Consider the following 25,175-nt stretch of genomic DNA (forward strand, 5'->3'; position numbering starts at 1 on the left):
TCGCCGAACGACAACGAGCCGACCCGGAACTAAGGAGCCTTGTATACTACCTGCAAGGCAAGACCGTCGTTGTGTCGAAGGTGTTCAGGCGAGGATTGACGTCGTTTTCTTGGGAAACGACATTCTCCTAAGAAAGGAATTTATTGTCACTCCGAGCCAGTTACCTCCTCCTGGTACCCTAAGCATTGCGTCCAGATGTTCTACAAGCTCTCCATGACGACCCAATGGCTGGACAACTCGGTATTTCTCGCACGCTCGCGAGGATACAAGAAAAATACTACTGGCCTCGGCTCACTGCCGACGTCGCCCATTACGTAACGACATGCCTAGACTGTCAGTGACGCAAAACACCGCCGACAAGGCCATCCGGACTTCTACAGCCGATCTAACCACCTCGCCGACCGTTCCAGCAGATCGGGATGGACTTACTGGGGCCTTTCGCGACGTCGACGTGCGGGAAAGAATGGATTGTCGTAGCTACTGACTATCTCAGCCGCTACGCCGAAACAAAAGCCTTGCCCAAAGGCAGTGCCGCCGAGGTGGCCAGATTCTTCGCTGAGAACATCCTCATGCGTCACGGTGCCGCAGCAGCCCTCATCACCGACAGAGGTACGGCCTTTACGGCAGATCTAACTCAAGCCAACCTGCGTTACAGCCAGACAAGCCATCGCCAGACCACCGCCTACCACCCGCAGACGAATGGCCTCACTGAACGCCTAAATAAGACCATCGCCGACATGCTGGCAATGTACGTCGACGGTCGAACACAAGACGTGGGATGCCATCCTTCTGTACGTGACCTTCGCATACAACACGGCCGAGCAAGAAAGGACGCACATGGCGCCGTTCAACCTGGTCTGCAGGAGGAAACTGGCAATGACGCTTGACGCCATGCTACAGGACGTCACCGATGAAGACAATCTGGACGTTGCCACCTACCCGCAGTGCGCCGAAGAAGGTCGACAGCTCGCCCGCCTGCACATCAAGAACCAGCAGAGGACCGATAGCCGACACTACAACCTTCGACGACGCTACGTCGAGTACATACCAGCTCGGCGACCGTGTTTGTGACTCCGATACGCCGACGAGGACTGTTACGACGCTATTTCGGACCCTATAAGATCATCCGACGTGTTGGTGCACATGACTATGAGGTCGTGCCAGACGGCATTTCGCAATCACAACGGCGCCGCGCACGACCGGAAGTCATCCATGTGGTGCGTTTTAAACCTTTCTACGCCCGCTGACGAACCTAGATACTGTGTTGCTTTGTTGTTGTTTTTTCTTTATTACGCGTGGTTTTGTTCTCACTTTCGTGCATGCAGCATCGGGACGATGTTTTCAAAGGGGAGGGTGTTGACAAGTGTGCTTGTCTACCGATGACCGCTTTTCACCGGGTAACAAATGTTAAACGTCGTCGCTCGGCACAGCATGGGCCTGCATGTATTGAAGTTTCTTGAACGTTATCGATGCTTCTATCCGTTGTCTCAGTAGCGCACCCAGGCTCTCTGCCAGGGGGGGGGGGGGGGTGACAGTGTGCCAATACCATCTAAACAGCACTAATTTCGACTTCCTCACGGTAAATTGTCAAAAAATGCGCTGGTTGCGAGTGTGCAGACGATTTCGCATCTTACATCTTAGTTGCTGTACTCAAATGCGCAAGGAAAGAAAAGGGGTTAAACAAAAGGGGGCGTTAAGTTGGCCTCAGGGGGGGGGGTTACAACCCCCGAACCCCCCCCCCCCCTGAGGCCGACTTAACGCCCCCTTTTGGCCTCAGGGGGGGGGGTGGTTACAACCCCCGAACGCCCCCCCCCCCCCCCTGTCGGTGCGCCACTGCGTTGTCTGTAGACAACGACGCTAATGGGATCTGATTGTATGAGCGACGCGAATTGTCTAGTACTTTCTGGAACACACGCGGGCACCAGGGATTACTCTGGAACCTTCGATGACTCATGTATACAAGTCGACGCGTTTCGCCCCTGATAACATTTCGACGATCGCCGACTTTGTTCGTCACTATCGTTGTCCTTCGAGTGCAAATTGCTTTTTTGGGCACAGGTTCACCCAATAAAAGGTCCGTTTCGTCATTCACAGTTTTGCGACTGTTTTCTTCGCCGTCACTACTACGTGACAATAGACAGGTTTAGTTACACGTACGTGGAACTTCACGTACGCAAGCATGAACAGTCTACGTACCTTACGTGCACGCCATCCGAAACGCTTTTAGCTACACGTACGCGACGCACCACGTAGCTACATCTATCGGGAAATATGAACAATTCAATTCAAGATGAGTATTTCCGCGAAGCCAGTTATGTGCATTGATGCGTGCCGGTCATCGTCTCCGCAATGCCCGGAAGTGTGTTGTGCAACCGTTATCTGCTGTCATCGTTGACATGGAATGAAATAGATGACCAGTCATCCTGTCGCCGTGTTTCCATGCAAGCCATCTGCGCGTGCTCAGCACGCTATCGCTTGTTCGTGGTCTTGCGAAACTCCCGCGCGAATCTGTCTACGTGCGCAAGAAACGCACGCAAAAAATCGAATCTCACGTACGTCCGTGAGACCAGCGCGCGGCCGCTACGTTCTGCGCATGCGCACTGCTTACACGTAGAAGCTCTACGTACGCAAAGCCTCTACGTGCGTGTAACTAAAACTGTCTAATATGTTCGTACCTTCGTTCAAAATTCTATGTCACCTCTGTGTCGTGTGCTAAACAGATTCGCTGGACATCCACCTTCACAGATTGGAATGGCTCATGATTTTTTATTTCCAACAAACATTGGGGGTCTTCCAGGCGAAAAGCAGCGACATACAGCTTGAATGTGCCTGAAGGCGCTCACATGGCAGTAGTGCCTCCTATCACCATACGTACAACATACGAAACACCTATCTATTAGGATATACAATTACAATGTAGCAGAACAAAATTGCAACATGTAAAGAAACATTCATCTTTTCAGGTAATTACATAGTATTTGTGAAAAAATTATTAGACTTACTGAACAACAAAGCTAAGATGCGTATTGCGTAATACATCCCAAAAGATTTCTATCACATTTCAAAAATAAACACTACAGTCAGCATGTCTAGGATTCACAATACTACGATACATTGGATTATGAAACACTGAGTGCGAACGGATATTACATACAAATTTATGTGAAATATAAATTACGTTTCTCTTTATTTATTGTGCATTCAGTCCAGATTACGAAAATACGCTCTAATTTGTTTTCGAGTCAAGCTACCTACGATAACATTTTCTTTCTCTAATTTCACATTGACGGTAGGATATTACTTAGCGATTGCATGAGATAATTTGTCGACGACTGTAGTACCTGAGTGCCGGTAGTGCCTGTACCTAAAGTTACTAGTACCTGTAGTGTTTTTATGGTACTCGGCGACTGCGCATCGTAATACGTATTAGGTGGGCTCGGCGACTACGCATCTGCACAGCTCGCTAATCCTTTCGCTTTTGCATTGCAGATCGTCACCTTCGCTGCTGTGCATTTCCTGCTGCCTGCGATAACCGCTGCTGCTCCGTCAGCTTCGTCGAGGCGCGTGGTCGACTACCAAGGAAACGAGCCAGGGAACATCCAGGTTTTCCGTGCCAGCGATGCGTCATATCCGGACATCCTACAGAAGAAGTGGCGGCCGGTGGTCCGCAGTCAGCTGTGGCAATCCCCATCGTCATCAACGGCAACGCGGCCACCAGATATAAACTGGACGCGGCCATCGACACAGCTTTGTGGGCTCGGCGACTGCGCATCTGCACAGCTCGCTAAACCTTTCGCTTTTGCAATGCAGGTTAGTCAACCATACGCTCTCTTTTCTAAAAAGTCTAGCAATTATTTCCTGGTGCAGTTGCCGAGCCCGCACTGCTGTGTCGCCATTGCTGTCGAATGTGCCCATATTATCCATGCCTTGCTTATTTTGGCCGGTGATGTTGAAACGAACCCCGGTCCTGACATCCCTGAAAGCCTACTAACCGAATTGCGAAAACTAACCGCTGGTCAGAACCAGCTAATCACTGAAATTCAGGGTCTTAAGTCGCAACTTACTTCTACCGACAAAGCAATTACTGATCTAAGCAAACGAATGAACGACCTTGAGGGTCACTACCAGACGCTTTTGCCCATTCGAAACGAAGTGGATGCAATGCGCACCACGACTGAGCAGGCTATTTTTCGCATTTCCGACCTCGAAGCACGCATCGACGATGCCGAAAATCGTTCACGGCGGGATAACTGAATTTTTTACGGCATTCCTGAGCCTTCGGGCTCGGAAACCACTGCCGACTGCGAAAGATTGATTGTGGATCTGTGCCGCGATAAGTTGCAACTGATGATTGATCCAAAAGAAATAGAATGTGCACATCGCATCGGTCGTCACTCCCCCAATCACTCTCGCCCCGTCATAGCAAAATTTACATTCCATAAAACCAAAGTAAACATCCTTTCGAATGGCCGAAGGCTAAAGGGCACTGACTACAGTATTAGTGAGGACTTTTCTCGATCAGTTCGAAATTCCCGAAAACATCTCCTTGCATTCGCAAAAGGTAAAGGCGTTCCGTTTTCTCTGCGCTTTAAGACCCTGTTCATTGGTTCAAGAAGATATACTTTTGATGCCGCCTCGAGTAGTGTTAAAGAGGTGGCATAGCAGCTACATCACCCCAAACAGAAAAATAACATAACACCGACTTGCTGCAGAGATAGCGCTTCGCTTTCTATAATATACACCAACGTGCGCAGTTTCCTCCCAAAGCGTGAATTGGTGTCTAACATAGTCTTATCAACCGGTAGTGACATACTATTACTAACTGAGGCATGGCTGAGCAGCGCCGTTACTGATAGCGAAGTTCTAGCAGACCTGCCCGGTTTCTGCCTCTATCGGAACGACCGCGAAGGAACCCGTGGTGGTGGTGTACTAGTCGCTGTTCGCGAGCAGTTGCCATGCTCGCTACTTAACGTTACGTCAGATCTTGAGATGCTATGGGTGATAATCCATACCTTTCCAAAAAAGTGCTACTTGGTATCTGTTACAGACCGCCCAATGCTACTTCTGATTTCTGTCATCAACTTAACAACGTCATAAGCGAACTGGTAACCGCCCGCCCAAGCGCGCAAATCCTGCTCTTCGGTGATTTTAACTTCCCGCAAATAGACGGGGGTGCCATACAATCATTCTCGGTATCCGGACACACAGAGGCCAAAAATTTTGTCGATTTCTGCCTTAACTTTAATCTTTCTCAGCTAGTAACCGAACCAACCCGGATTTCGCAGCAAACTGCTAACGTCCTCGATCTCATACTAACCGACCACCCTGACAGCCATTCATCCATTTGTTACTTGCCAGAGATCAGTGATCACAAAGTCATCCATGCCACGTTTTCGCTCAATTTGTTAACACGGGATACCTTTAAGAAAACAATATGTCTATACGACAAAGGAAATTACGAAGCAATAACTGAAGCTATGAATACCTTCTTTCCTGTATTTGAATCAACTTTTCACGATCATTCCGTTAACAGCAATTGGACGCGCTTCAAAAACAAACTAAGTGAACTTACAAAGAAATTTATTCCTAAAGTCACCTTTCGTTCTTCTCAGCAAAAACCATGGTTCACAAAAGCCCTAAAACGCCTAGAAAACAAAAAAGCGCCTGTATCGCGCCGCCAAACAGAGTGGGCGCCCATGCGCATGGGATAAATATTATGAAGCCGAACAGAGCTACGTTGACGCACTGCGTCACGCCAAACACGCCTTTTATCACAATGATTTACCAAACCTATTAATCAATAATCCGAGGCAATTTTGGAGAGTCATAAACAATAGCGAAACGCGCACTATTAAGATAACTAACGAATCGAACGAAGTTATTAATGATTCTGATTGCGCCGACGTGTTTAATACCGCCTTTGCTTCTGTGTTCACTAACGAATCTAATGCGCCTTCTGTTTCGTCATCGCTTAGTATAAACTCGTCAATGCCACCCATTGCCTTCAGTGTAGACGGTATTTGTGCGGTCATCGATAAAATCAAGTGTTCATCATCCTCCGGCATGGACGAAATTAACTCCAAAATTTTAAAAAACACTAAGCTTATTTCTGCAGCCTATTTGTCTTTGATATTTGCCCAGTCTCTTTTTTCAGGTTTCATTCCAGATGACTGGAAAATCGGGAAGGTCGTTCCAGTCCACAAATCAGGTAACAGAAACTCGCCTCTTAACTACCGCCCCATTTCCCTAACAAGCGTCCCTTGCAAAATCATGGAACATGTCATCTACTCTCTTATCATGAATTTTCTTGACTCGAATCACTTTTTCCATCCCGCCCAGCACGGATTCCGCAAAGGTTTCTCCTGCGAAACACAGCTGGCCATCTTCCTGCATAATGTTCACACTAACCTTGGCCGTAACATACAGACTGACATAATCTTCCTGGATTTCTCTAAGGCCTTCGATAAAGTCCCTCATCAACGTCTAATATTGAAACTAACAAGACTTAATTTGCATCCTGATGTTTTGAATTCGATTATTGAATTTCTTAGTAACCGCTCCCAATCTGTCATTATAAATAATTATCTAACCCTGTGCCAGTAACATCAGGCGTCCCTCAAGGATCGGTTCTTGGCCCTCTATTATTTCTAATATATATTAATGACTTACCTTCACATGTGTCCTGTAATATCCGAATGTTCGCCGATGATTGTGTCGTTTATCGCACTGTACGTAACACCCACAATCAAACAGCCCTGCAGAAAGACCTCTCCGCTATACTAACATGGTGTGGTGATTGGTTAATGTCACTTAATGTAAACAAGTGTAAAGTTATGTCTTCCACTCGTAGCCGTAATCCCCTAGTATTTCCTTACCAAATCGGAAGCATGCCTCTCGAATTAGTAGAGTCCTATAACTACCTAGGTATCACCGTATGCAATGATCTGTCCTGACATAAACATATTTCTAACATCATATCATCTGCTAATAAAACACTAGGTTTTTTAAAGCGTAATCTCCGTCAGGACCCTAAAACGTAAAACTGCTTGCCTACAAATCCCTTGTTCGACCAAAACTAAAATAGGCATCTGCCATTTGGAGCCCGCACCAAACATATCCTATCACCTCACTTGAATCTGTTCAGAACCGCGCCACTAGGTTCATTCACTCACAATATTCATATGACGTCAGTATCTCTGCACTTAAAACACAATCCGGATTAACACTACTATCTAATCGCCGACGCGTCGCTAGTCTTGAGCTCTATCACAAGTTCTTTTTCAGTGTCCTTCATCATGCTCCATACATCATTCCTGCGGCACGCATCTCTCATCGCACCAGTCATCCGCAGCAAGTCGCACGCCCGCGTGCCCGAACCACTCATTTTTCTGCCTCGTTCATTCCTCGAACAGCTAAAGACTGGAACGGCCTTCCTGCTGGCATTGTTAACATCGCTTGCCCGTCTTTGTTCAAACAGCGTGTGATTGATCACTTTGCATATATTTAATGATGTGTACCAAATGTGGAACCTATGTTATACCCACCCAATATGTAATACCCCCTCTGGGGGTCTTTAAGGACAATAAACTGAACTGAACCACGTGTCTTGGCTGCGGGTACGCGCGTCACTTTTTTTCGCGTACAAGTTGTCACGTATGTTCTAAAAAGGTTCTACGATTTTCGGCACCGAAGCAAAAAGAATACAGTACCCGGTATATTTAGATATTAGTTACTCGTATTAAGTCATATTTATAAAAGAACGTTGCGCGGTCAGATGGAAATAAAGTTGATTGGCTATATGTCAAAGTGCTAGTTTCTGAAGTTGAAGTTTCTGAAGTTCTAGGTGGTAGCCCACACAAGCGCACAATAATTGAGATGCGATTCAAGCAAGGTATAATATATCTGCAACTTTACTTTCTCCGGAAATAAATGACTACAACGGGATAATACACCGGCGGCAGGTGAGAATGATTTCTTAACTAGTTCAATGTGATATGGCCAGTTGATATCTTCTGAAAGTGTAACGCCCAATACTTTGTATTTGCGCAAAGTTTCAATGGCTGCACCGTCCAAGAATAATTCTTGATTTAAATAATACTGCCTGCCTCTTGCCTTGAACAATATGACCTGTGATTCGGAGGTATTAATTGCTTGACCGTTATTATGAGAATAAGCCAACAAATGGCTAAGTATACATGTGAGACCTCTGTAACAGATCATCAAGATTATGGCCAGAGACAAACAGGCTCCTATCGTCAGCGTATTGTACAATGAATGCACCACTTACTATTTCAGCAATATCGTTTACATAGATATTGAACAAAAGTGGGCCCAAAACGCTACCATGTGGCACCCCTGATTTAATTGCTCTATACGAAGAGCAGTATTTTTCGATAGCAACGCACTGCGTCCGCCCAGACAGATGAGATCAAAACAACATATTGGCCACGCCGTGGATACCATATCCGTATAGTTTACTTACCAAAATTTGAAGATTTAAACGATCAAATGCCTTGCTATAGTCAATAAAAATACCCAACGTTAGTTGTCCCGCATCAATGTTATTAGTTCCCGAGTACCAGCCACCTTTGCAGCTGGGAATTGCGAGCCCATCATCATCTTCCGGTGCCATGGTTACGGAACAACCATCATACAGTATTTTGTCGAGCTCCGATGATGGAGCGGTACCACTCCAGCACCCCACCAATCTGGCCGCGGATCCTGGAAACGAAATTCTTCTGACCCCATCAGAACCACACCTCCTCACTTCACAGCAGTCATTGGCCGAATGGGGAGTCGTCCATTAGCTGCTGCAAGACTGCAAGACGCGCAAGCCACTATCGACGAGCAATACCCACAAGAGACCATCTCAAAAGACGCCAAGAGACTAGAAGAGACGCACAAATTCCAGAAGCGCAAGAAACCTTTGGTTTCTGTTCAGACACAGCTGTCCCTACTTCGAGCCTTGAAGAGCCTGCATCACCGTCTTTCACAATGCAGATCGCAGCCAGCCATCTCCTGCCTATGGTACGCCTTCCGAAGAGCGCATTCAGGCTGCATGCGACGTTTTTCAAGACCAGCCGGTTCGAGCACCTCCGAGAGTCTTGGCCCGACAACTGTAACGTCGCGAAAGCGCAAGTCGTGTCGCGCACAGGCATGGAACCTCGCCCCGTCGTGGTCCCACACACCTGGTATACCAACCCGACGCACTGAGACTAACCGCAATCAGTGCAACCGACCCCGATTAGTGAGAGTAGTGATCTTCAGGAAACACAACACTGTTCGTCTCGTCGCGATCGGTACTGCTATGCGACAAAGAGTCATCGAACGTCAGCGCAAGGTTGAACGAGGAAACCTACCTGCAGACTTTTCGCGCCTATGTGGCGGAAAACGCCAGGTTGAAGTATCATCATCAGCCTATATTTATGCCCACTGCTGGACGAAGGCCTCTCTCCCTGTGATCTCCAATCACCCCTGTCTTGCGCTAGCTGATTACAACTTGCACCTGCAAATTTCCTAACTTCGCCACCCTACCTAGTTTTGTGCCGTCCTCGACTGTGCTTCCCTTCTCTTGGGATTCATTTTGTAACTCTAATGGCCCATCGGTTATCCATCCTACGCATTACATGGCCTGCCCAGCTCCATTTATTCCGCTTAATGTCAACTAGAATATCGGTTATCCCCGTTTGGTCTCTGATCCACACCCCTCTCATCCGGTCTCTTAACTTTAAGCCTAACATTTTTCGTTCCATCGCTCTTTGTGCAGTCCTTAACATGTTCTCGAGCGTCTTTGTTAACCTCCAAGCTTCTGTCCCATATGTGAGCACCGCTTAGAATGCAATGACCGTAGACTTTTCTTCAGGGCTTAAAGTCTCCTCCGAGTGGAGGGGGGCCCTCATAGGGCGGCGACCAGTATAAAGACGATATATATGTATATATATATATATATATATATATATATATATATATATGTGTGTGTGTGTGTGTGTGTGTGTGTGTGTGTGTGTGTGTGCGCTCTTGATGAAGGCCGGACCCCGGCCGAAACGTCAGTAAAGTCCTGTAATGTTTTTCATACGTGCTTCTCTTTTTTGAACTATATATATATATTTTTAATATAATATATATATAATGAATATATATTAATTATGATATTGTATATACATATCTATATATATACACACATATATACTCAAAAAAGGGGAAAAAAGACGAACGTTTATGGCATATTTACTGACTGACATTTCAGCCGGAGGACCGACCTTCGTCGGAGTGAGTACAAATGTGGTTGCGTTACAGGTATATATCGAGACACTAGACACTTATCGCGTTGTCCCACACGACATGCGCACAATCAAATCCTAGTCACAGCACGGTGACAAAATGAAAAAAAATGGCCGGGCAGTTCTAAAAATTACAGCAGATGAAAATCATCACTACATAATCACATAATCATGCGGTGTTAAAAAAGTACAAGCTGCGCACGAGTGTATAACATGAACGCAAGTGCTGTCTGCCGCCCGGCGGCAGAAAGCAGGATTAAAAATGCGCCCGTGGACAGATTTAACAATGCACACGTGGACAAAAACCGGTATATCATGAATTCACAAAAAATAATAACCTCCCAGTGTTGCAATTATACAATATTCCGTCAACACGTGACCCGTGCAGAGAATTCCATAGCCGTAGCTGCCAGTCACCTGGCACAAACACAAACTTTCAATCTAGAAAAACCTCGTATAAACAGCCACAGTGAGCACGTGCACAAGCAAAATATATATATACATAAGAAGTGTTCAATGTGAGTTGCTGACGCAGGTTAGTTTTCCGATGTTTTCGTTAATACCACAAGAAAGGGCATTGAACTTGTATATCAGGTAAGATTCGCGGACTAAAACGATCGTGGTGGGAAGGAAAACCAGATTCCAATATAGCCACTCTGATACTGTCAAAAGAATTCCCAGTTAAGCACATGTGTTTTGGCATTGGAAGGTGTGGGAGATGCTTTGCGTGAGAACGATGATTATTGAACCGGATTCTGAACGGCGTTTCTGTTTGACCAATATATTGTAGGTGGCACGTACCACACTCAAGCAGATAAATGGCGTTCGACGTGTCAAAGTTGAAGCTACCTTTGATACGGAGCGCGAAGTTTCGTGGTTAGCATATGCGGGCATACTTTACAGCGTGGTTTACTACATGGACTACAACCTCCTTGTACGCGGGCGCCGACTTTAGAAGAGGTTATCAAATCGCGAATGTTTTTTAAGCGTCGGTACACTACTCGGGGTGCCTCTGGGAAAATTATTCTAAGTCTTTAACATTGACCTAGAATATTTTGATGCCGTTTGAGAATGGCAGAAATATTGGGAATAGACACCGAGTGCGTCAAAATAAGGTTAGTAGCAGGAATGGTCACCGCCGGCTTTGCTCTACAATAGCCGAAACGTCAGTCAGTAAATATGCCATAAACGTTCGTCTTTTTTTCTCCTTTTTTTTATTTACCTTCGGGTCTGGCGCGAAACCCTTCATCTTGTATGCATGTATATACAGGGTGTTTCATTTTAGCTGCACCAAATTTTTAAAAATTGCCTGTGGCAGATAGCACAATTCTAATCCTTGATCTAAACTATGCGATGAGGCGGCCATTACTTCCACGAGAAATCAAAACGCCTAATTGAGTAATTAGCATAATTACGCCAATTAACTTTTTAATTAATTATTATACGGCACATCGTTCAATCTACGAATTATAGCCGCTGAGTTCGCAAGGCGTATCCACATGGAACTAATTCTCAGGACTGAACCAGTTTCGAGATAATTTTCAAAGTGTCCGCTGAAATGCATGGGCGTTCCAGTTAACTTTGTGCTTCAATGCATAAAACAGCGTTTTCCTCAAAAAGTTAACTGGAACGCCCATACATTTCGTCGGACACGTTAAAAATTAATATCTCGAAACTGGTTCAGTCCTGAGAATTTGATCCAAGTGGATACGCCTTGCGAACTCAGCGGCTATAATTCGTAGATTGAAAGATGTGCCAAAATATCATTAATTTAAAAAGTTAACTAGCGTAATTATGCTAATTACTCAATTAGGCGTTTTGATTTCTCGTTAAAAAAATTAAATTATGGGGTTTTACGTGCCAAAACCAGTTCTGATTATGAGGCACGCCGCAGTGGGGGACTCCGGAAATTTGGACCACCTGGGGTTCTTTAAGGTGCACCTAAATCTAAGTACACGGGTGTTTTCGCATGGAAGTAATGGCCGCCTCATCGAGAAGTTTAGATCAAGGATTAGAATTCCGCTATCTGCCACAGGCAATTTTTTTTAAATTTGGTGCAGCTAAAATGAAACACCCTGTATATATATATATATATATATATATATATATAGTGTAAAGGAGAGAACAGAGACAACACTCTCTGCCTCGTCGTCTTCGCCACGCGGCCGTAGTCCGAGCTCCTGCGCCCGAGTGCTTCTCTTTCTCTTCATTACACTCGGCCACGCTGCTGAAGATGGCTCTGGCGGTTGTGAGGGCGCGCTGGTGCTGGAAAACCATTGCACATAAGACTTCGGAATGGAAGTATAGTCATCGTCGCAACCATTTCCTCTGGGGGTTGGCACTGGCTGCTGCGCTCTGGTCGCAGGTCCTGACGACGACTATCTCGTCGCACTTATTGTCAATACCGAGCAGGCGATCTCGGACACTGAACCGCCGTCTGTCTCACAAAGCGGGATCCGTCACACTGGCTGCAGTCTGTCGCAGTGCAAAGGTTCTTTGAGGTGCTGGGACCGGCTGGTCTTGACAAAACATCGCGCGCAGCCGGACTGTCTTCTTCAGAAGCCGTACCGTCAGCAGGATATGATTGGGCTGCGATGTGCGTCGTGAAAGGCGGTGTTGCGAGCTTTAGAAGGCTCGAAGGAGGGAACGGCTGTGTCTGCGCTGAAACCGATGGTCTCTTGCGCACCTTTTGAGATGGCCTGTTGTGGATAATGCGCGTTGACAGTCGCTTGTGCGTCTGGCAGTCTCTTAGCAGCGAATGAATGCATCCGCATTCGGCCAATGACTGCTGCGAAGTCAGGTGTGGTTCGGACGGGGTGAGAAGTATTTCATGTCTAGGATCAGTGGAGATATTGGCGGGGTTCTGTAGTGGTAGCGCTCCATCATCGGAGTTCGAATAAATATTTGATGGTGGTTGATCCTTAACCACGGCACCAGAACATGATGACGTGCCCGGAATACCCAGCGGGAAAGTTGGCCAGTGCCCTTGAACTCGAACTATGTTTTCGGTGCCCGTTGTTCTGAGCTGAGCCCCGAGTATGATCCCGGGGACCTCCCGGCAGTGAGCCACAGATAGGTCCGCCGAGTGCTATCTACCGCCTGGTGTGGGGCTGGTATCGTCGTCCGGTGAGCCGGCGTACCAAGCCAACGCGAGCTTCGAAATTGCGTCGCCGAATGGAGAGAATGGCGTGTTATCTTGGGCTCTGACAGTGATGGTGTGGTGTAGGATGTCGAAGCAAAGTCCGAGACCCGCGACGGAAAAAGTAGCTGGAAACCGGGGTCTCGTGCAGGGCAGGGCAGGCCGTGAGCCCATATGCCAAAACTTTGTCGGGTGCAACTGCAGCGGCGATATGGTGCTTGTTCCGAGCGTCGCCGGGTTCTCGTCGCAGCAGCGCAGTTGACATGGTCTGCCGAGTGAAAGTCGCAGCGGTGACCTGCTGCGGGTTTAGAGAATGTAGTGGAGCTGATAGGGTCGGTTGGGGATTAGGCGCCCGGTGGTGGGTCGACGCGGGAGCGGTGGTCGCCATGCGCTTTCCACCGTCTGGCTTGAAGCTGACGGCGACACCCGGTGAGCCGACGTCTACGGCCGGGCAGCCTGCGGCCCTCCCTGTCGAGGCGTTGCTGGGCACACCTGCCGCACGATCGAAACGGTAGCTCTCCGGAGCGTCGTGGTCAGAACTGCGCTGAACGGACTCACCGCAGGCATAAGGAAGCGTGCCGAAAGCAGCCATCAGAGCTGCACTCCATTCACGCCACGACGCCTGTTTGATGCCCGCGTAGTTTTCGCATGCCCTGGTGGCCCCGCAAAGTCGTTTCGCTGCAACCAGCCATCTTGTATGGTCTGGCCAGGCATGAAGATCATCCAAGGCATTGATATTGCGAACCCAAAGGATGGCATTGTCTTGAAAGCCGCCAAACGTCGGTATTTCCACGAACGCCGGCTGCAGGGAAGCGTGGACGGTGTTCCGAGACAGGACGCAACCGCTGACGGATGCGAATGCGCTCGTCATAACGTGGAGCTGTTGTGTCAGCTTGGCGATGGCTTGGATGAGGTTATTGGTAAAGTCCTGTTCTAGAGCCGCCGAGGTGGGTTAATTGGACGCCGTACCTGGACAGAGCAGCGGGTACTTGCGACGGTGGTAGGGTGGGGGGCTCCATACTTGAGTAACTCGGCACGTCGAAGAAGCGTGAGGACACACTTAAAGCGGGAACGCCTTAAGGCAGGTTCGTTGTCGGCTGCGCCATTCTAAAGGAGAGAACAGAGACATCACCTGTTCAATGGACTGGCTGTTCTATTCTCTGCCTCGTCGTCTTCTGCTAGCGCCCGTCGTTTGAGCACCTGCGCCCGAGTGCCGCTCTTTCTCTTCATTACAATACATATATATCAGTGAAGAGTTTAATCGCACACAAGACCGACAGTGCAGCAGGTCAAAGAATACAAGTACCTAGGAAAAGTTGAATTTAGTGCCAATTCAATCAAGCACTTCAAAGAAATGGGCATTTTGGAAAGGTTTGTTCGAAAATAAATCGGGAAGTAAAGGATTAAAAATATGTTAGCTAAGAGCAAATAAGTCTAGCTGCAACACAGAACATTAGTTGCCTTGCTTCATTGACAACCTCAGGCAGTACAACAGTATATTTTATGGTTTCACACCTACTTACATACAAAAGTGTACAAAATCCATGCGTCTTTGGTATAACATAGCCCTCATAATGCACAACTAAACGAATGAAAATTAACTGGTAACTTAAAGAAACCAAGGTGGAACCTGCACTAATTCACCTGAGTTTCACGCTCAGGTGGCTCATAAAACAGTATGCTGTGCCAAGAATCTTAGTCGAACAAGGGTGGTGACCATTGTGTGCAGTTCCTCGGGTATGCAGCAGTACAACAATACTTGTTTTCCTGTCTTTGCTAATGCCACATCAGCCAATTAATCATGAGTATATTATCAATCGCCGAATTGGAGAGTTAGAATTGCCCCGCGCAATACAATTCTGGTAATAAAATCCCCTCCAGTGCTTGTCGAATGGGTGTCGCAGTGCTACAGTTGACCTGTTCAAGGGGGGGGGGGGGGAATCCCCCCTGAGACCCCCCCCCCCTGACTTTAAGCACTGCCTTTCTTTTCAACGACAGTGGTAAGCTCCCAGTCCGGATTTGGCAATGCCTGCCGTATACACTCCAACCCATTTTTTTTTTCATCTGTAATTTTCTTTCTCATGATCAGGGTCCCCTGTGAGTAATTGACCTAGGTAAACGTACGCCTTTACAGACTCTAGAGGCTGACTGGCGATCTTGAATTCTTGTTTCCTTTCAGGCTATTGAACATTATCTTTGTCTTCTGCATATTCATCTTCAACCCAATTCTTACACTTTCTCGGTTAAAGTCTTCAATCATCTGCTGTAATTCGTCTCCATTGTTGCTGAATAGGACAATGTCATCTGCAAACCGAAGGTTGCTGAGATATTCGCCGTTGATTCTCACTCCTAAGCTTTCCCAGTCTAAGAGCATGAATACTTCTAAGCATGCAGTGAATAGCATTGGAGAGATTGTGTCTCCTTGCCTGACCCCTTTCTTGATAGGTGTCTTTCTACTTGTCTTGTCGAAGTATATCAGAGGATATATATCATGGTAAATCAAAGAGTGGCAGTCAGAGATCATTTATCCCAGAAGATGACGCTGCAAAACTGCGACTGCAAGTAGCAGGTGAAGCCAGAATTACCTTTATAAGCTTTGGCAACGCATCCCCAAGTTCTGCTGAAAAACGTAAAGTCGTTGAAGTGCCACTGCGAAGCGAATACATTTCAGACATTCCCATCGTAAGATTCATCATAGTTCCAAGGGAGATATTCTGTAAGAGTCCACCTAGTGGACATGTCCATTTTGTCTGCTGTTGAAGGTCTGATTACCTGGGCTTGCGTGCGCTTCAGCAGGAGCCAGGCGCCACAGCCAATCAGCACTTCAGCAGCAGACTAAATGGACATGTCCACTAGCTGGACTCTTGCAGAATACCACCCCAGTTATCTGCCACCATCTTGCCACATCATCAACGGAAACCAAATTTATTGAGAAGCTGCGAGATGAAGGCAAATTCCTTGCAGAGGAAAATAACGTCTTTTTAAGGCTGACGCATAGACCGGTCTGAGCTTGTTGATTGAATCTCAGCACCTTTGGCAGATCCTGACAGCCGAAATACGGAACGAGTATATTCTAGGAGTGGTCACAATCAACTCGGCACTTGCGTGTACACTAAGGCCTCATTCACACAGCCGTCAAACGCTCCGTCACGTCACCGTCACGGCATCCGTTTTCGTCAGGGGAGAGGGTTTCCGAGAGGGTTTCCGTCACCGTGCTGGTGACGGAAACGTAGAGCACCGCTCTGCGTCGCCGGCGAGCCGTTTTTGAGGGGAAAACGACTCGGAAACCCTCTCCCCTGACGAAAACGGATGCCGTGACGGTGACGTGACGGAGCGTTTGACGGCTGTGTGAATGAGGCCTAAAGGGACCGACTCGACAAAAGGCGTTTCTCGACTGCGACACTAACCTGATTGGCTGCATTGTGCTAGTAAAAACGATTACTCGCACTCAAATATCATCGCAGATTCTGCCGTTTCACGTGTAAATTACGTTAGTTGTATCATAGTTTTCAAATTAAACGTGTGTTCTTCAACACGGATTTGTTCAAATACCGATAGTTGCCAGGAACGCTTCTGTTTCAAATATATACATTCATGTATACGTATGAATATATCTATCAAGTATATTTGTACATATTTGAGACAGCGCAAACGGGACGAAAGACACAGGACAGGTGCTGTGTGCGTCTTACGGCGTCTTTTGTCCCGTTTGCGCTGTTTCATATACGAGCGTTAACTACCTATTGTTACATTTTTTGTATTTTTCATATGATCTTGGTCCCTGTATGTACTAGCATACGTTTGCCCCTTATGCAATCCCCCCTTCCCCCATTTTTTCCATTGTTGCGGTGTTTGAGGTTAAAGAATTAGATGAAATTAAAATGAAATTCATGGGAGCCTGCGAGGTGTCTAGGGGGGGGGGGGGGGGGGGAATAATGACCGTTGGCCATACCTTGCTTGGGTACTTTTCTCATAATTCCTTCTTTTCTATGTTTTCCGACTAGCCTCAATACTGTCACATGACACTCTCTCTAGGTTTTTCTTTCCTCCACGACGGCAACAAAGTACATGCGAGGGCGATCCCGAGAAAATCAATCGTGTAAGAACGAAATTCAAAAAACGGGAATAGCTCTGTTAAATTGTAACTGCAGCTTTTACGTTCGCACGTTAATCAGTATATTTGGCGACAGCATTTGAGGACCGAGGACAGATGAAACGGATGTTGACAGTCGCAAGGTCTCAAAATGATGTGGCCAGCAGATATTCAGTTACGAAGTGTAATTAAAGCCTCAAGGCCAAGAGAGTGAAGCACTACTGCTCTGATCAGTCTACACCTACATATCAGGAGCAAGACATGTTATGTTAAACAGAGAACGCATTGGCTCCTGGGATAGCCTAGCGTCAATAACCAATGCTTAGAGTATATGTTACCAGTGATAACAGAAAAAGTTAACTCGTTTGTTGAGAAAAAGTACGGACAGATATATGTTCTCGCTTTTTTACTGCATAGTTCCTTCTTCTTTTCATACGTCAATGTACTGTAGGACATATTCATGCAGTGCCTGCTGGTTCTAAGTATTCTAACTGCCTATCAGCCAGTCCCATCAAAATGGCGAGTCAGGAGCTTCTGTCAAGAATTTTCTTCAGACCCTTGATTTCGTTTTGTTTCTCTAGTTCCAAAGACAGTGTGCAAGTGGAGCTCGAGGCTAAAAGTCTGAGGAGGTTTCCACCCATATACAGATATCAACTCAACGTAGTTACATAGTGCATTGTAAACATATGTCAGCTCGCGCAGACCATCCACTATACGCCGGACGGTAGTACACAGGAATTAGAAGCATAAGAAACTTTTCTTTAAATAAAAGTGATGTCCTTGCGCTTGATCTTCATTCCCTTCAAACCCTTCAAACATATGGAGTGAAGGTTAGACAATTTCATTGTAAGGTTACATTGACTTATAGAACCGTTCTCGTGGACGAAATTTTCTCTACCTTGCCTACGGTGTTAATAACGTCGCTCACTTTCTTTCTGCGGGAGAAAATGATAGACGTCGAGTAGCACCGCCCACTCCACTGCGACGAACAAGATGCTTTACACACTGCTGGGTCCCATTTCCTACGAGCCCGCACGCAATACTAAACCTGAGGCAGGACCGTGCAACGAGGCCTTTTCCATTCGCATAAAGCGCAATGTGCGGCAAGGCCCCAGCTAGAATCATCGCCAGCGTCGCGAGAGCGACATCAATATCAGCTGAGCCGCGCAAAGCCCCCACCGTGGTCGGAGGTGAACGAGACGCGGAAGAAAAGCAGAAAACGACGTAGCCGGCAACCTGTCGTTAGGCGCAATTTTAGCCACGTCGACGCAGAGCGCACGACGGCCCGCGACGCCGCCAGTGCGAGCCACACGCTAGAAAAACGAGTCAAGCTGAAAGCACTCAGACAAAAGGTGAAAGCGCAAAAGAGGCACTTCTGTCGGCTACACGGCCTCTCCGCAGTTCGGTGCAGTGTGGTGAAAAGGTGAGAATGCATAGCCCTGGAAGCCTAATCAGTTGTCGAGACACCATATCAGCGGGGTGTAAAACTCGTTGGTTGCCTGAAGCAAAGGGTCGTGACATCGCGTACTTGAGGTGCCCTGTCGCCTGAGCAGGTTCCAATACTGAAACGCACCCGCCAGTTTGAATACCGCCAACGAGATTTTTGCTGCGTCACGGGGTGCACGAGTGTGTTCCATCATCTTCCTCGTTATTTGCGTCTCCCGAATCTTGTGTCGACTCGGAAACAGATCTCAGTTCGCAAAGTTTATGTTCTTTCACCTGCTTGAAAACGACCTCTGACACGTTGATTACCTCATCAAGACTTGCTGCATTGTACCCACAATATCACTATATCACTGAACCTGCGCATCATAGCATGGGATGACCTGCTCTAGACGAGGTGATAAAAGGTGTGGACGTCTAGTGGTGGCTGCTACGTTCGTGTTCAATTATTCTGCGGCTCTTTTCAATCAAGGTGCTCTCTTTGCACAACATAAATTTGTTCATCCGCAGTGGTTATCCGTTATCACGCAACGTCGAACAATATAGCTTATCTAAGCAAAAATAAAGAACTAGCGGGAAATAAGACTGTGCATAAGCCAAGCAGGTATTAAGAGAAAATATTGTAGCAGAGCTAAGTGCAGCTGTCCCGCAGAGATTATTGCGATATGATTTCATGCGAATAGGCCTCCCGTAGCGAACGTATACCAATAGGTAGCATGATCGAAAGTCGTCGTATGCTACCATTGAATAATTTTACACCCAAGCTGTTAAGGGAGTTCCGCAGTTTGGCAGTGGGCGATGGCAAGGTCTACATTAAAAAAAATTTATGCAACGCAATGCGTGTCGGAGGCCCAAATTTCAAATGTTTGATCAATGCTTATTGAAGTGATCCTGTATGAACAGATAACGAAGCCAACAAAGAGGGAGAAAAAGAAGAGAATGAAGACATGGGGCATAGAATCACCCCGATAGCCGCTCTCTGGAAGGCGCATCGAAGGCGACGGTTCGTTAGCTTTTGCTGTGGATCCTGTTACTGGCCAGGTTTTGGGTGGAATTAGGCTTTCCTAGTCCTATTGGTTGAGCTCCCAATTATTTTTAACGCCTGCGTCATCTTTAGCTGATGTCCAAATACATCCATGGCAGGGGTTTCTCCCCTTCGTCGGCCTCTATTCCGACAGATGAATTACCTTTGGATTTGTTCATCCGCACTAGTGTGAGCAGCATCCCGGTGGCTCTGGTTCCTTCTAATGGAGGCTCTATATGGCTGACTAATCCTCAGGCTATCCGGAAAGCTTTACATGCTGCTACCTCTTCATACCAGATCATCACGCAAGTGAAACAGTCCGGCCAAGGAAGTATCGTGCGGAGATCACCACACAGACCTGTGTCGCGCACTTGCTCAAGTGTTCATCATACGCGTCATTGCCGGTGAGAGCCTTCATCCCAGCTCCCCTCGCTTGCACTAAGAGAATCTAGTCACGGGCGTCTATACTGATCCATCTCCAGCAGAAACCCTAGAGAGATTGTCTGGGACTGAAGTAATTGCTGTTTATCGATGCAGTCGAGTTATAGACAATAAGAGGGTCCCAACAGAATCGGTGATTGCAACATTCGCAGCAACTTCCTGCCCATCACCACTAAAGGTGCGGCTCCTTGTGTCAAGAGTTGAACCTCTTGGCATCGCGTCCAAGGTGTAAGTCAAGTCAGCGTTGTTGCGCATGTGGGGAAGAGCATGCTCAAAAAGATTGTAGTGCCCAAGATGAGCGATGCGGCCTCTGTGGTGGAAGTCACCCAGCCGATTATTCTAACTGCTCTGTTAGGGCTCAAGAATTACAGGTGGTTGAAATAATTGGGAAAGCTTAGGAGAAAAGGATCAACGGCGAATACCTCAGCAACCTCCGATTTGCAGATGGCATTGTCCTATTCAGCAACAATGGAGACGAATTACAGCAAATGATTGAGGACCTTAACCGAGAAAGTGTAAGAGTGGGGTTGAAGATTAATGTGCAAAAGACAAAGATAATGTTCAATAGCCTGGCAAGGCAACAAGAATTCAGGATCGCCAGTCAGCCTCTAGAGTCTGTAAAGGTGTACGTTTATCTAGGTCAATTACTCACAGGGGACCCTGATCACGAGAAAGACATTTACAGAAGAATAAAATTGGGTTGGAGTGCATACGGCAGGCATTGCCAAATCCTGACTGGGAGCTTACCAATGTCGTTGAAAAAAAAATTGTACAATCATTGCATTCTACCGGTGCTAACAAATGGGGCAGAAGCTTGGAGGTTAACAAAGAAGCTCGAGAACAAGTTAAGGACCGCACAAAGAGCGATGGAACGAAAAATGTTAGGACTAACGTTAAGAGACAGGAAGAGAGAGGTGTGGATCAGAGGACAAACAGGGATAGTCGATATTCTAGTTGACATTAAGCGGCAGAAATGGAGCTGGGCAGGCCATGTAATGCGTAGGATGGTTAACCGGTGGGCCATTAGGGTTACAGAATGGAAGAGAAGGGAAGCGCAGTTGAGGTCGGCAGAAAACCAGATGGGATTATGAAGTTAGGAAATTTGCAGGCGCAAGTTGGAATACGCTAGCGCAAGACGGGTAATTGGAGATCGCAGGGAGAGGCCTTCGTCGTGCAGTGGACATAAAATAGGCTGATGATGATGATGATGATGATGATGATGATTATGATGATGAAATAATTGACAGGCAACGTTGCTCTAGGAAGGAGGCGATAAATATTTTGAAAGAAATAGCGTTTGGCTAAGCGGGGCTTACAGGTAGACAAAATTCTTACCCCGGACGTATCGCTTACTGCAGCTATAGAAGCCGCTGTGGAAAAGGTAGATAATCCATAGAAGGGCTGGCAGTGAGCCTTGGTGATCACAGGCCATCTCTAGTCGCTTATCGCATATGGTGCAAGCTGCCTGCCTAAGTCCTGTATCAACCCAAGCAGTCGATCCTTCACAACAAACTAGCTCATGTACCCATCCTTCCAATGATGGTATCGAACCTTCGACTTCCTCTTCCGTGGGCCGTGGTGATCTGGTTAACACAGATTTGGAAATGATGGGTGTGGAACGAAACGCTCGAGTGCGTATAAAACAACAATGTATTCAATCAATGAACATTCCTTTTTCGGTCCTCCCTCAAAAGTTCAGAAAATTCAGCCCAATGTTACAGCAAAAGAAAGCATTCTACGGACGACAGTTTCGGCTGCGGCACTTTCTAAGAAAAACCATAGGGTCGCTGAAAGTGATTCACTGGAACCGTCGCTCTTTATATTCTGATGCATAGATTTATCTTGTCTAACTACTCAACTTAATCCTGATTTAATTATTTTACAAAGAACGTGTTCAAATTCTTTCGAAAATTCTTGAAATAAAATTTTACACATCATTTCGGCTAGACCGTTCTACAAGAGGTGGCGGACTAATTACATTTATTTCATCTAAAATTTGCCATAAGGCTAAAAGTTAATTTTAACTGTCTACCCCTGAGTGTCTAGCTATATGATTGAATCTCCCTGGATGTTTTGCTTTTGCATATAATGCATATTTTTCTTCTGGCGTAGAGGACACAAGCACACGGTATAGTGTTCTTAATTCTTCTGGGCCTGACATTCTAGTGACAGGTGATTTCAATTCTCACAATATTTCATGGGAATTAAGAACAGAATTCTGCGGCACCCGATTATGGAACTGTTCGCTGGACAATGGGCTAACGTGTGTAAAGTCCGGATCTATTACGTTTGTGCGGGGCCAATCTTACTCTGCAGTAGATCTTGCATTCTGTGGCCCGAGTATGTCGGTGACTTCTTGGTCTACTGTAGAGTATTTGGCAAGCAGTGATCACTCTCTAGTAGTTTTTGAATTAGCCCGCACTGTAACATTCATGAGTGATCAGGTGCGAACTTTAATTAATTACAATATTTTGAAAAAAGACTTACGAAATATTCTTTCGTCCCTGTCCGATGCGTGTACTGAGAAAAAAACCACGATTATCTGTTCCGCTTTGGAAAGTTCTCGCAAAATGTCCGAATTTGAGATTACATTAAATAAAATAAGTTCATACAGATGGAATCAAGAATGTGCTCCTGATTACAGAAAGAGAAAAGCCGCTTGGAAAAAATTATTACATAACCAGAGTCCAAAAAATTGCAGCGATTGTAATTTTTTGAGATATCTTTAAACATACAATTTCAAAAGCCAAACACGAATACGACTGCAAGAATTTTAATTTCCTATCTAACAATAAAAATAATTAAGCGTGCGTTGTTCAGTTTTCTCCGCCGTAGGAAAGTTCTTCCGCATACAATTAATATTGCCTCTATAGTCTTTAGTAGTGATGAAATGCACCAATCACTAGAATAAATCGCGAAGGAATTAGAAATTAGGTGTTCTTTATTCTGGCCAAATTGTTCTAGCTTACGAAGTGCATCAGATGATTTTACAGAAATTACTATTTTGGAATTGGCTGAAATCTTGGAGCGACTCCCATATTCAGCTTCCCGCGCAGATGGGGTAACCTCTGCTATAAACAAAATTTTATTTATAAAAGCGACCTTTTAGCTGTGATAAATCACTCAATTAGGTTTTCATGGATTCCGTCTGCGTGGAAAATTACTAAAATGAGCCCAATTCCAAAAAATCATGAGGAAGGATAAAAAACTGTGGCTCCAATCCACGCTAGTGAAGGTGGCTGGACAGCAAAGTTGTAAACGACACCTACAACGATTACCCATTGTGACATCACTTGAATTAACACACGTGACTCTACAAAGAGTGAAAGCAGAAACAAGTGAAATGTGCTTAACCACACCCTGTATTACTTAACAACGACATTATATTCACGCTCTTCTTCTGGCCTCTTTACTTTCCGTGGTCTATCCATGGTAGCCTGGAATGAACCGAATGAGTTGCTAGACCATGGTGACGTCATTACGTGATTTCTATGCTGTTGGGTACTTTTCTACTCGGAGTAGCTTACGCAACCGTAATCTTTACTGGGAAACACACGCGGGAGAAGGAACGTGATTCGTATTATTCGAAGACCTCATTAGCATACATTATACGGTTTGCACTTCACACGAGGATTTTGAATGACGTGAACCCCTTTCGAAGCAGCTGCGAACCTAATCTTTACCGGAACGCGTCGGAAGGTGCTCCCATTGTTCACACGCGCCTTATCATCCATCGTGTGGTTTTGAAGCTTGTTTTGTAGTTTTTCGCTTGAAAACGAGTACTGAGCTGTATGCTGTATGCCTGATTTCAAAGGAGATATGCTGTTTGTATTCAATTTTTAGCCTGGCGTTCTTTGCTTACGCCGACACGAAAATTTCCTTGGCTGGTAAAGGCATACAGCTTCGCTGTAAAAATACTGACTCACCATCGCGGCCCTGCGAAAGTGGATCTCCAGCGAAGCTGTTGAAAAGCACCACTACAACTTCTGAGGGGATTATTATTGCTTTAGAATAATGGTAGTTATGGTAATTGAGAGTAATGGGAGTAATGGTAATTTTCACAGCACGCCGCCGCTCATGGCGGTGCTGCAACAACATTGAAATCAGTTGCTAGGCTGCTTATTTTATATGCGAAAGGCTAGGGACGTGGCTCCCCATGTTGCAAGCTGCCATTGGCACGGCAGCAACAGTCATCTTTAACGGGAAAAGTATGCGGGGAGCAAGCACTCCATGCTTCGCATCAGGAGCGCCTTATCATCAATTATTTGGTTCGGATGATTTGTTTTCCGCTTGCTCTTTAACTTCTGTGTATGATTCCAAAGAATGTTCGCTTCACCTTGCTGACTGCTTGAAGCCTCGGCCCGGGGGTACGAGCCACTGGCCCTGCAATGCACACGGGATCGGCACACATTTTTCCTGACGGACGCGGACACGGAAAATGCCGACCGACTACAGGCTAACCGCGTCGCTGTAATACAATAAACAACATTGGACCAATCGCGCTAGCCTCAAATTTGGTGAAATTATTTGAAAATAATTAATATCATATTTTGAAGTGTTTTTTTCCTGATTTCCTGTAAAGCATTTCATTGGTTTCTTTTTTGTTACATTTTGTTTGCCTTACATCGTGCTATAACACGCTTTCATGAATTGCGCACTTACCCATGCGCCATGCGCTTTTATTTTATCGTGTGCTTTAAACTATGTACCATATTTCTTGTTGTTATTTCCGCATTGCTTGGTCTCCTCTTCTGT

At 46.2% G+C, this 25,175-nt stretch overlaps 1 pseudogene; it reads left to right on the forward strand.

Annotated features, from left to right (window-relative positions):
* The first annotated feature begins 3,703 nt into the window (after positions 1-3,703).
* On the forward strand, positions 3,704-4,774 carry LOC119431876 (uncharacterized; annotated as a pseudogene).
* Positions 4,775-25,175: the final 20,401 nt, after the last annotated feature.

The sequence above is a fragment of the Dermacentor silvarum genome, chromosome 10 (assembly GCF_013339745.2).
Source record: "Dermacentor silvarum isolate Dsil-2018 chromosome 10, BIME_Dsil_1.4, whole genome shotgun sequence".
NCBI lineage: Eukaryota > Metazoa > Arthropoda > Arachnida > Ixodida > Ixodidae > Dermacentor > Dermacentor silvarum.